The 12295-nt window shown below is 45.7% G+C and overlaps 1 protein-coding gene across 4 annotated transcripts in view; it reads right to left on the bottom strand.

Moving 5' to 3' along the window:
* FAM222B (family with sequence similarity 222 member B) overlaps positions 1-12295 on the bottom strand; it is a 70675-nt gene that overhangs the window by 34505 nt on the left and 23875 nt on the right. The window contains exon 1 of one of the 4 annotated variants that reach the window (XM_075013865.1): positions 11160-11271. The exons of 2 other annotated variants lie outside the window; for them this stretch is intronic. The gene's annotated coding sequence lies outside the window, so the exon portion shown is untranslated. Of the gene's footprint in view, positions 1-6675; positions 6730-11159; positions 11272-12295 lie in introns of those variants that run through there. One more of the 4 variants, XM_075013863.1, reaches the window with a different exon arrangement.

Below are 12295 nucleotides of genomic sequence, written 5' to 3'. Positions count from 1 at the left end.
TCTCAGAAGAACACAGATTACATGAGAAGTGAAATTCCAGAACAAAAAAAGGAAAATGTGCTTTGCTTTTCATAGTGAGTACAATATCATAACACTTCACCTAGTTCCACTGCACGCTCATAGTTCTAAAATTAGAAACAATGTACAGCACCTTGACTGGGCTGCCTGTACTAAATACGGCAGCAGTGTCCCACTTGGCAGATCAGTTTTTGACTTACAGGTCAAAATACAATGAACTTTACTTTCATGGTTAACCTGCTCCTTCGCAATGCTACTACCTTCATCACTGTGACAGAGTTTGAAAACAGATATAATTTCAATTTTTACTTAGCAGACAATGAGGCTGAAGATTTGTTTCACTAACTGGAGAAATCTAATACATTAAATTCTATATATAAACATGGGAACTTGCTTTGTGAAGTCCTACCTAAAACTACGTCGAAGATTGGAATTTCTAGCCTTACATTTTAGTCAAAACAATTTTCTGATAAATTGTCCCAGAGTAAATCCCTTTCTATATCAATGCTGGTGTTCCGATTACTTTAATTCTTAGTATGACGTATATGGTTAGTTAAACCTCATTATTCTATGTATACAAAGCATAGCACAGTTCTTCAGATTTTACAGAAGTTATGCTAACTTAATGTGGGTCAACCACAGGAAACACAAGGCCAATTTAGAATACTGCAGTTAGAAATCTTTCCTGCCTAAACCTGAAACCCCCTAAACCCCCAAAATAGATACAGCTACCCAAGCAAAAGCAGGCCCTAACTAACCGAACTGTGCCTTCCGGAAGTTATTCCACTAATCACAATATCTGTATTTTTTTACATGTTCTGGAGCACCTAATTTTGAGATACGTGATAACAATTAAGATTGTGAATATTATGAGTACAAACAATTCATAATCCCCATGCATAAGACAAGCCTGTTTCTAACAAGGTTATCTGAAATACACACTGTATACTCCTACTTCTAATCTTAGAAACTTACTGGGAAAGTTAAAAATACCACTGGGAAGTGGCATTCTTAAACCATGCCCTTCATCAGTACAATTTGCAAGTATTAACCTCATTAGTTTCCAGTGTTATAAATTCAGGTACTGCACAGTGTGACAAATATATCGTAACATAGCCATATAAAAGTACAGGTTGAAACTCTCATCTGACCACATCCACAGTCCAGTAGGACCACAGATGTTGCTGAACCAGAGAGCCGCAGCTGCTCGGAACCGGTCTGGCTGGCAGGGTGCTGTTGCAGGTGACAGGGTGTCCCACTGGCAGCCCCACTGCAGGAAGCCCAGCCAGGGTTCAGGAGTCCCACAGGAAGCCCAGATGGGACTGTGGAGCCAGGGCTCCTGCCTGGGATCACTGCTGGGAGCCCCATGGCCGTGGAGAGCGGCTTGGGTCAGAAGCCACGTCAGGCAGCCCAGTTGACAGTCCTGAAATGATGAGCCAGACCAGGGTAGAGATCTGTGGAGCAGTCCTGCAGCAGCAGGGAGCAGCTCGGCTGGGGAACCTGCCAACAGCTCTGTGGTTGAAAACTGACCTGGGAAACCTGGTCACAGTATGCCGCAGGGACCCCTGCCAGGCCATCCCCACCGGGGCTGGCTTTCCCGCTGGCAGCCTCGAGGCAGGGATCGCCACCAGGAGAGGAGCCTCCCAGGCAGGAAGCTGGTGACAGCCACAAGGGGCAGCCCCACCCCCCAGGAGAGTCTAGGGGCTTCACCTCCTCAGGTCTAGCAAATTCTCTCGCACAGGACAAACTCAGCCATTTGATCACTTACTTCCTGGCAGAAAGGTTTTGGCATATGGTACCAGGGGCCCTTTTTGGAAGTTTCACAAAGCCAAACATGTGAACCAGATGGTCCTTGGAGTAACTGAGTCAGGCAGGAAATACAAGAAGGTCCCCAGAAGTCCATTTCACATCCTTACATTTTTACTCTGGAAAAGTTACTGGCCTGTATTATCCAGGAGGTCAGAATAAATGATCACAATAGTCTGCCAGGCCTTGGACTCTACCTATTGCCAAACTCAAATTATTCTCTCTCTCACTACTGCAGTTGGCCCATCCACTAAGAGAGAGAAAGCAATATATGGAGAATGCAGCCCATCTCAGTTGTTCGGATTAGCTGAGGGGTTTTGGGATGCAGTAGCTATTTGCTCTAGCACCATCAAATGCTGGCCAAAAATTACCAGAACTCAAGAATTAAGAGGAACCTGATGAGAACAGAAGAAGAGAGACAAAAAACAGTAACAACCAGGAATAGGGACCTTATTGCAGAACTCAAGTCCCCTATGCAGTCATGAATGTGAATGTGGAGGAGCAGACATGCTGAGGTGTATGCACATTTCACAGGAAGCTGCCTTTCTGGAAAAGGCAGATACTCCATCATTTGAAATAACTTATTTTCTACTCCTGAATTTCTACTCAGCTACAGTCCACAATGCAAATGAAGAGAAACATATATCTACCACATAAGAACTTTAAACAAATAAAACAAATTAGATTTCTTTTAAACAGTTCTAGAAAACACATGCAGCTAGAGAAAAACATTCTTAGGCAGGCATTTACCATCCCCCTTTTTTTTCGAAATGCTGCCGGCAGACAAACTTTTGGCAAACTGTTCTGCAAAGGAAGCTCTGTGGATCTTTTTGGTATATAGAGAGTGGGGAAACCACACCACCACCTTACAAAATGCTGTTTACTTTGAAAGAGTTAATGCTGTTTGCTCCACTGAGAAAATTCACAATATTATTTCATGTCAAAAACAAGGTCATTATTTATGACAACATCAAAGTGATTCAGATTCCTATAAGCATATTCAGGCAACCTACAAAGTCTTATCTCAGTAGGAAATAGAATTTTACACTTCCAAATCTATTCACACAGCAAACAATTTATACCACGAGTAAACTGAGAAGGTACAAGTTAGGTTGTTCCTTAAGTTTCGCTATTTTTGTTCACTTCTTCTTTCATGCATGGTTTTCTCTTCTGACTCACTCTAGAGTGACTTCAGTTTAACTCAGTGACGTTTCTTCATGTATTTCCAGTTTCCACACCTTTCTTTCAAGTAGGCTCATAGAAAGGAACTGCATTCATCTAATGCTCTTTCTTTCACTGATTGTCATTCTTTACCTGTCCTCCCAATCTAGCCTGACTCAACCACTTTTCGCCAGGATCTTCCTCCCCTCAAAAATATGAATGTTACCTCAATAAAATTAACTCTGCCTCTGCCCCACTAAATGAAGTCTCATTCTTTGCCTCCTCCCATACATTCATTTCTCTCTCTCTCTCTCTCTCGGACAGATCCTCTAATACTACAAGGAAATCTATTCTATCAACACAGATTGAAAATTGCATTCTTTACACTTCCCCAGAGTTACTATCACACTGAATTTGCATAAGAACAGAATATTTGCTATTTAAGAACTCTTTTGCTTATTTTCCACCTGAAGCTACAAGCTTCAGATTGACAAGAGTGCAAGTTCTTATAGAAACATAAAATGATCAGAAACTTAGACTCTCAGATTTTTAAGGAACAAAAGTCCCATTATAACTATATATTCTGACCTCCTGCACAGGCCATGAGCTTTTACCCAGCAATTATGGAACTGGAAGACATTTTTGGCTACAGCATACTTGGAAACCAAATAAGATTTACCCTATTTCAAATGACATCACATTGGCTCTTGCGGCGAAGAGACATCAAAAGAAGAATCCAACCTTATCCACCTCAACAAACTATTAAGAGAATTAACGTTTTTAGAAACATTGGGGAAAGTACTTCAGCACAAAAATGTGTTTAGAAACCTGATGGCTTGCCATGAGGCTTCAGTGGCTAATGAAAGGAAACAGCCTTAATGCCATCTTAATAATTATGAGTAATTAGCTATTGTAATTAAAGCCCTGGGGTAGCGGGGCTATGCACAGGCCCACATCCCCACCTTATTTTAACAGGCATACACAGTAATTTAAAGCAGAACCAATAGGAAGACATACCAAATACAACTATAAAGCCATTCAAGCCCTGCCCTGAAAGATCTCAAATTGCATACTGACCGCAGCAAAACAGTTAACTTGGAGAGTAGGCTGGAAACTGACAAGTGAAGCTCCACAATGGGAATGCTTTTCATTAGTTTCATGTTTACAGTACATACTTTTGCTGCCAGGAAGCTTCAAAATTTGCCAAAAAGGTACAAATTTCCAAAATCTGGATCTAAATGAGCCTTTCTGACTCATTTTGGCATTATATCAGCAGCAGAGCTCACACATCATTGACACGCTTTATCAGGAATAAAACTGCTAACGCACTGTTGCATGGCACCTAATTACTCCCCTGCCTGTTCCAAATCTTACAAGAGAAATATATTATTACAGTGCAGATTTGCTCTAATAGATCATTTCTCCTAATAAGGACATTTTAGGATTAGTAAAAATGGTTCAAATCCATCCCCTCTCTCTGTATGGACTCTGCTCAAATGTCTGAGCATAGAGAGCCCCATGCTAGTCCTTCCCTTTCTTGCCCTTCTGAAAAGAAACCTGACTTCTCTCTTCCTGACAGGACTAGGACTGGTTCCCTGAAGGCACATAAGTCTGTCTTTTTCATTACAGTTCCAGCACCTGGCATTTTACCCAGGTTAAAGAACTCATGTGTAAATTCCATTCCAACCTGGCTCTTTTCTACTAAAGGTACAGCTCACCCGCAGGAACAGGATCAAACTTAAAATACTCTGCTCAGCCCAATTCCTGCCCTTGCCCACTCTAGCCTCCCCACCCAGGTCAGGAATCAGTTTGAACTGAGAGTTCAGTTAGGCACCTGGCCTAGATCTGCAAGAGGACAGCTTGAAGGTGCAGAGTAACGCTGGCCAGCTGAGTGAAGGGAAAGCCATAATTCCCCTGCCCCTCTGAAAGCGCGCCTGGCCCATCATGTGAGGGCTGCACCACCGGACAGCTAAGGCTTTGGCCTACCTTCATTCTAGCCAAGTCCTGTTAGTGCTGGCCTGGCCCCCCTTGTCCTGTCCCACGCTGGCGGGTCCGAGCCCCAGGCCGAACAGGAACGCTGCATGTCAGCAGCCCCACCGGATGAGAGCGCAACTCCACCATTCTGTGAGGGGATCGGTGCTCCCTCCTCCCAAAAAACTGAAGAGGGCCCATCACCCTGGGGGTCCCCCCCTCCAGGGAGCAGCAGCCCTGGCCCAACCAAGAGCAATGGATGCCAGCCAGCACCACCAGCCCCACAAAGGTCCCAACCAGGGAGCCAGAGCGCACCCCCTGCACTCCTCCCTGCCACCTACTCTTGGTGTCCCCGTGTGGGGCTCCTGGTCCCGCCACTCACCCTCACTGCTGTCCAGTCCCACTCACTCTGGTGGCTGCACCATGCCACCAGCCACCCCCATGTATGTGTTCTCCCTGCTAAGCACCATGACGACTGTGTCCCAGTATTCCCTGTGCAAGCCCCCTTGAGAGCCAGTGACAGGAGGGATCCTTTAGCTTTAGACACTGCGCACCCCAGCCACACCTCACTGAAACGGGCACCAGACAACCCCTACAATCCCGCGGTCCAGTCGAAGGAGGCGGTGCTGGGTTTCAGAGGAATGGCGCCTGCTACAATAGGGCGGCAGGGGAAGTCAGAACTCAAGTGGTGAGGGTGGAAGAGGAATGCTGCCATGGCCTAGAGTTCGGCTCAGGGGCTCTCAGCTCAACCCTCCCCCACGCTCACTCACAGTGGGTATGTGTGCAGGGGGTGGGGGGGGCCTGCTCTGGCCCAGAGTTGGACTCAATGACTCAGCATCAGCACACAAGTGGCAGAAGGGGTGCCATGGCCTACAGTAGTGGAGAGCAAACTTTTTACACTGGCCCCACTTTTCTCCCCTGCAATTAGCAGAGCCCCCAGGTGTGTGATGGTCTCCAGAAGTGACGTGCCATGCTCCCTAGGGGGCGGAGGTGGGTGGGGAAGCCAGCCGAGGCTGGGGGAAGGGAGTGACCATGCTACCCCCCCTTACAACATTTCACCCTCACACTGTGCACACCCCTGCTTTATGGTGCCACGGGACTCCTTGTTTTTGCAGACACAGGTTAACGTGACTACCCCTTCGAGAACGATGGCAGATTTTTAATGGTTCTTAGGCTTCCCAGCTGCTAGCCTGACCTCAATACACACTTCCGAGGCTTTTCTCTGCAGTTGAGAGATCCAAAAACCTACTTGGGAGGAAAAAAAAAAAAGACTCTTCTGAAATCACTTTCAGCCCTTAAAGAAAACGCCCAAGTATCCGGAGAGGAGCAACAAACTCCGCAGAGGGCACCGCCGAACCCACTCGCTGCAGCTGGCCAGGGCCAGACCTCGCTAACCCCTTTTGCAATTAAACATTTAAAACTTACGTCCCCCGCCGGATCGGGCCCAGCCCGGCTCTAATGACCCCCCCCCCCGGCGGCGTCTCCCCGAGCTCTCACCCCGCCGGGTGCGGGGCCAGGAGCGGCTCCGCCCTGTGCACCCCGCGGAGCCGGAGGGAAACTCCCGGGGCGGGGCGGGGCGAGGCTGGGGGGCAGCTCGGTCCCGGGCAGAGCTCCGGAGCAGGCGCAGCCCGGCCCCGGCCGCCGAGCCCCGCGGGGGGGGGGGGGGGGGCAGGGAGCGCCCCAGCCAGAGCGGGGGGGGGGGTGGTCCCGTGTACTCACTTTTCCCAGCGCGGGCGGGGCGCAGCAGCGGCCGGGGCCTCGGGCCGGGCGTGCAGCAGGGCCTCCCGGAAGTGACGCGCAGACGGGGGCGGGGCTAGAGGCGGATTGGACTGTCGCACGCCCCGCCCCCATGACCCAGCTCCGGGCCGGACCGGGCAGCTGCCTCGGGGGCCCACTGGACACGTGCACGCACCCTCGGCCGGCCGGCGCTGCACCGGGCAGCGAGAACCAGCGGGCCGGGTGAGTCTGTCCCCTCCCACACGAGGCTGCAGCTACACTACAACGTTCCTCCCACCCATCACCCTAGTGTAGACGTGGCTGCGCCACCCGGCAGCCCCTGACAAGTCAGCAACGCGCTGGCAGAGGCGACAGCCACCGCCTCCCCGTCCCAGGGAGAAAACCCGTCTGAACACCCCCCCAAGAGCCTGACTGTAGGAGTTGGACACCGCGTGAGACAACCTCAGCATAGGTACTGTCTACACTAGAGCAAGCTGCCATCAGCAGTTACTAGTGGAAGATATCTTCTATCGACAAGAGAGGGGACAGACTGAGTGAGTCACTCTGTTAACAGACAGCAGCCAGAGTGCCTGCCCACTCTCTCAGCAAAACAGCCCAAGGAGCAGCACAGCTACCAGGGCTGGCTGGTGTCCCAGCTGCCCTGGTGACAGAAGTGCCCCCTGAAACATCCAGAGCAGCTGTCTGTCAACAGAGCTCTACAAACAGAGTGACAAGTATCACAAATGTAGCCAAGTTAGGCTGTATCTTCAAAAACAAACAAGTTGTCCTAGGGCACCTGCTAACATATTTTAGCGCATAAGCTTTCAGGGGGCAAAGTCCCACTTATCTGACAAAGCAGGTCTTTACCCACAAAAGCTTATGCACCAAAATATCTGTTAGTCTATAAGGTGCCACAGGACTTCTTGTTATCAATTTACTATTACTAGTGTCACACATCTTTACTTAACCAGTATCTTCCTCTTACAATGGTGCTAGAACAGTAAACTGCATTTATTAGTGCCTTCATGGGGTGTGAACACTGATGAAACCAGGTTAGTAACTTGCATCATCATCTGAAGAAGTGAGTTAACTCATGAAAGCTCATGCTCTAAACTTTTCTGTTAGTATATAAGGTGCCACGGGACCCTTCGTTGCTGCTACAGATCCAGACTAACACGGCTACCCCTCTGATCCTTGCATCATCATGTTTATTTCATTCTCTAACAGGGAGCCCATTTCTTTGCATATTAAAAGTGTAATGCTTGACAACCATATTAGCTCAAAAACAAAATGAGCATTGCAACACTGCTCTGTTTTTAAAAGTTTTTTTTTTTTAAAAGTTAAAACATTTAGTTGAGCAGATGAAGTGACAGCTGTGTGTGCAAAGTAGGGTGTGGGCCCCGTCGGAGCGGGTGAAATTTCATAAGGGGGTGCAGCACTATTGGCTGCTGTGTCTCAGTCTCATCCACCTCAAAAACATTTCAACATTAATATGTACATGTATTCATATTTACATACCCATTAAAGTTTTTTACATTCTACATACTTATTTTCTTTACACATGCCAACAGGGCTTTTTCATATGAACAACCAAAATTTCCATTGGTTTGGATTACTTTAGACAGGATGGGGGCCCTGATAATTGCAGGGATGAAAATTGGGATGGATGAAAAAAGTTGGCTCACCCCTGGCTTAGGCTGTAGACACTGAATTACACAGGAACCACCGAGTCATCAAATACCTTTGACTTCCTAATAAAGTCACAAGTTTTGACGGGGCTCACAGCTTGCACTGGTGAGAGTATTCAGCCTTTAAGAAATTGTATTCTATTACATTATATTCAGCTTTTTGGTAAATAATAAATATTATGCTGTATGTCTGATCCCCTCCCCCCACCAAAAAAAAAACCACAGAAGATTAAACATACAGCTTTATAACCATAGGAAGTCTACACCAACACTTTAACTTAGGCCAAGTCTACACTAGACTTTAAAGTCAATTTTAGAAGCACAATTCCAGCTATGTCAATTGTGTAGCTAGCACTGACTTACCTACAACAGCTTACTTGGCCATTCTCACGGAGGGAGAATGGTGGGATCTCCTTTATTATTCACAACATTGAGGAGTACAGAGGCCAACGGCTGACCCTTGATAGTTCGATTTTGCACGTCCCCACTGGGCACGCAAAATCGAACTGTGGAAGATTGACTCTAACCAGGTCAATATTCCGGACAGTGAAGATATACCCTAAGATGCAAAATTGGAAGCAGTCAAATATTTACCGATTAGGAAACAATTACATAAAATCATGATTTATCAATTTCTGTAACCAAGTGGTTGAAACACATTGCACTGAAGGTTGAACCTCTCTCTTCCAGCAGCACCTGTGGTCCGACATGATTTTACTAAGCTGGATGTCCACTTGTGTGTGTGACCAAGTTTTCCAGGGTCCCAGAAAGCTTGTTTACAGCCACCAGTCCTGCCTCAGTGTTTTGTTCTGATATTTTGCTCTACTCTACCCCATGTCTTCTAACAGCCCAGTAACCAGGAAAAGTGTTGACAATACTGCTTGACAATATTTATCCCCCGTGGTTTGGCAAATTCTCTCATTTGGCACTGGTCAGGGTCCTGGGGATGCCAAACTAGAGAGGTTCAACCTGTACTGAGACTGAAGTAGATTTAATTTTCTCTGATGTTTTTGTTCTGTCCCTAAACAAACAACAAGGAGTCTTCTGGCACTTTTAAGACTAACAGATTTCTTTGGGCATAAGCTTCTGTGGGCAAAAACCTGAGCAGTGGTGCTTAATAGGAGCAAAAGTGATTTTTTGTTCTCTTCCCTAAGTGAGAACCTGTATAAAAACCTCCAGAAATAAAACTGGTTCCTTTCAGAAGTTGAAGGAAAGAAATATGATTGATACTGAGTTTCTTAATGACTGGAGAACCAGTGCCTAAACCTTGCATAACAATGATTTTTTTAAGTTTGGGGATTTTTTAATGTTGATGCTCAGGTAACAGAATAGTGGACAAAAAAAGAACCGAGAATGCATTCATATAGAGATTTGCTTTAGTAGAGGGTATTTTTTAAAAAGCAGTTTCAGAGTTGTCAAGACACTTGCTGAAATGAAATTCTGTATGTGTTTAGGGAACTCTGCTTAACGAGTGGTTGCTAGGCAAATTGCATCTCAAGCAGTTTAAACCTGAAGATGTCATTTACAGGTCTGCTGTTTGTAAGAGCCAGAACTATGCAGTTTCAAACTGCACAGGCCAGAATATGCTGGCAAAGTGCATGGAATTGATTGTTTGAGAGTGGGGTATATCTGTCTCACTGAGTAGTCCAGTTTTAAGAGGCTGGTGTCACAGGCCATCATTTCATGGACATGTGCTAGGTTAGGTATCGAGTAAGACAGAAGAGACAGCAGTGCTGTTGACAATTTTCCGAAATCAGTTAGTATATAGTTTACTGTTTGGCATTAAATTAAGATGAGAGAAAATTCCTCATTTTAAAATTTTGACTGCTTGCCTGTCTTGTTGAAGTGTTTATATTTTGGCTGAATCGAACAGGCTAGTGGTTTTTAGGATTAACTCTTTAAAACTATTAATCTGAGAAACTGCATTATCTAACATATCAGAGAATATAGGACAGTGTCAGACAGGGTTGAGCAATTTCTCAATTTAAGAATCTTCCTGTGAAACTAGAGGAGAAAGTACAATGAACCTGGAAACAGGAAAAGCAAGTAACATGTTGTGTACTACATGAATGTCTTGTGCTGTTGGTATATAGCAAAGAAAAGTAGTTTCCCAACATAGTGAAACTTTACCAGCTGTTAAAAATAAAATACTGAAATGGGTTTTCCATGATAGGTATTCATCTCATTGCAGATGAGAATGTGTCACTCTTTACATGAGTATATTGTCCTTTTACATGGATGATTTCCTTTAAATACCGTGCGAGAGAAGTCTGATCAGTAGTAGAAAATGCTTTAGATTTGTTCAATGTTACTAAAATGCATGTAACATTTCTAAAAGCTGCACACTGAAATGAGATCTCAGTTTGTTGCACGCTATATTACAAACCGCACATGAAAATTTCAGCTAGGAACGTATTAGGCCTTATACGAGTTAGATGTGCGTTGGCATAAATGAAAGCAATGTAAAAACTGCTGCAGAAGTTAAAATGGAAATTCTGAAAATGATTTGAATAGTCTTGACTAAAGTGATATCAGTGTATTTAAAAAAAAATCACAGGGTGTGCTTCTCCCAATGGGGCATATACACAGCCCCTGAAACACCAAACATAAATAAATAAATAAAGGACTTGGTGTTATACTGGCAGAAGGAAAAAGACTTCTTAACAGACTGGAGTGAGAACACAGAGGACTTTTTATACCAGTCAAGATTTTACGCCCTGGTGTGGATTGGGAGCTTGTCTGTACGGTACAGCGGGGGAGTGTTAAGATCAGATTGTAAAAAGCAGAAGCGTGTCTCACCTGTCCTTCAGATGGCTGAAATGGCAAGCAACTCCTCGCGTTCAGAGAATTGCAGACCTAGTGCCATACGTTGGGAACAGGGCTTCTTCTTCATGCCATTGGCTCTGCACATCTTCCCTGGGCGGCTGTGTCCTGCTCCATGGGGACAGACCCCCTTGCAAAATAGCCAAGTGTTGGAGGAGTGTGAGCCTGTCATCGTGCTCCAGCATTCTAGAAACAAAAGTGCACAAGTCCCCATATCCAACTGTACCCTGCCTCTGCTGTGAGAGAGGACACTGCCCGTCTGCTCCACGTATTGGGATTTATGTCAATATTGCGTAGACAGATCAAACTTTGTCATGGGGACGTGAAGAGTCTGTCTATGTATAGAAAAATATCAGAATTGCAACCTGAGAATATTGGGGAATAAAAATTTTGGTTCCCAATCGTACGAAGGCACCTGCTCCTTCTTAGTATCTCTCATTGAAAGATCCTTCCATTCTAGCCAGAGCAGTTGCCAGGAGAGGTTCAGAGTGTAAGCTGTGGTGATCTGTCGTCCTCGTACAGATTTTGTAAGGACTGAGTTCTGAAATCCCATTCCACAAGCCTCACCCTGGTGGCCTCCAAATTTCCTTCCAGGCAAACCGACGGGCCTCTTGATCTTCCACGTCAGGGTTGGCTGAACACCTTCAATGCGAAGAGGGTTACTGATTATTTCCTTGGGAGCAGGAAGTCTTTTAAGTCCTCTACTTTATTCTGGCATGTAATCAGAGAGACGAGCCTGCGCTTTTCAGCCCAGTGGCACTCCCAACAGGTCTTTTTTCCTATACAAATGGTCTGCGCTTACTGCAGATCCTGTATGACAGGAACTTAAAGCTCTCTCTGTGACAGTAGTGAGTAGCTGCTACTTCAGCATCTATTTGTTGTGTGTCATCCTCTGAGGTACCTGCACTTGATTCACACTTGTCGAAAGCATCACTCTCTCAGTATTCAGCACAAGTTCAACTGATGAAGAAGAAAATGCTAGTTGAAAAGAGAGACAAACAGCATCCAGCCTTTTTCCTAAGATTGTCATTGCAAGCTAGCATGTCCCCCAGGGATCTGTATCATAATAGCTGACGTACTGAAGTATTTCTCATGTTTTGAACTTGCTCCCT

The sequence above is a fragment of the Carettochelys insculpta genome, chromosome 19 (assembly GCF_033958435.1).
Source record: "Carettochelys insculpta isolate YL-2023 chromosome 19, ASM3395843v1, whole genome shotgun sequence".
NCBI lineage: Eukaryota > Metazoa > Chordata > Testudines > Carettochelyidae > Carettochelys > Carettochelys insculpta.
This window is presented reverse-complemented; position numbering and strand designations above follow the sequence as displayed.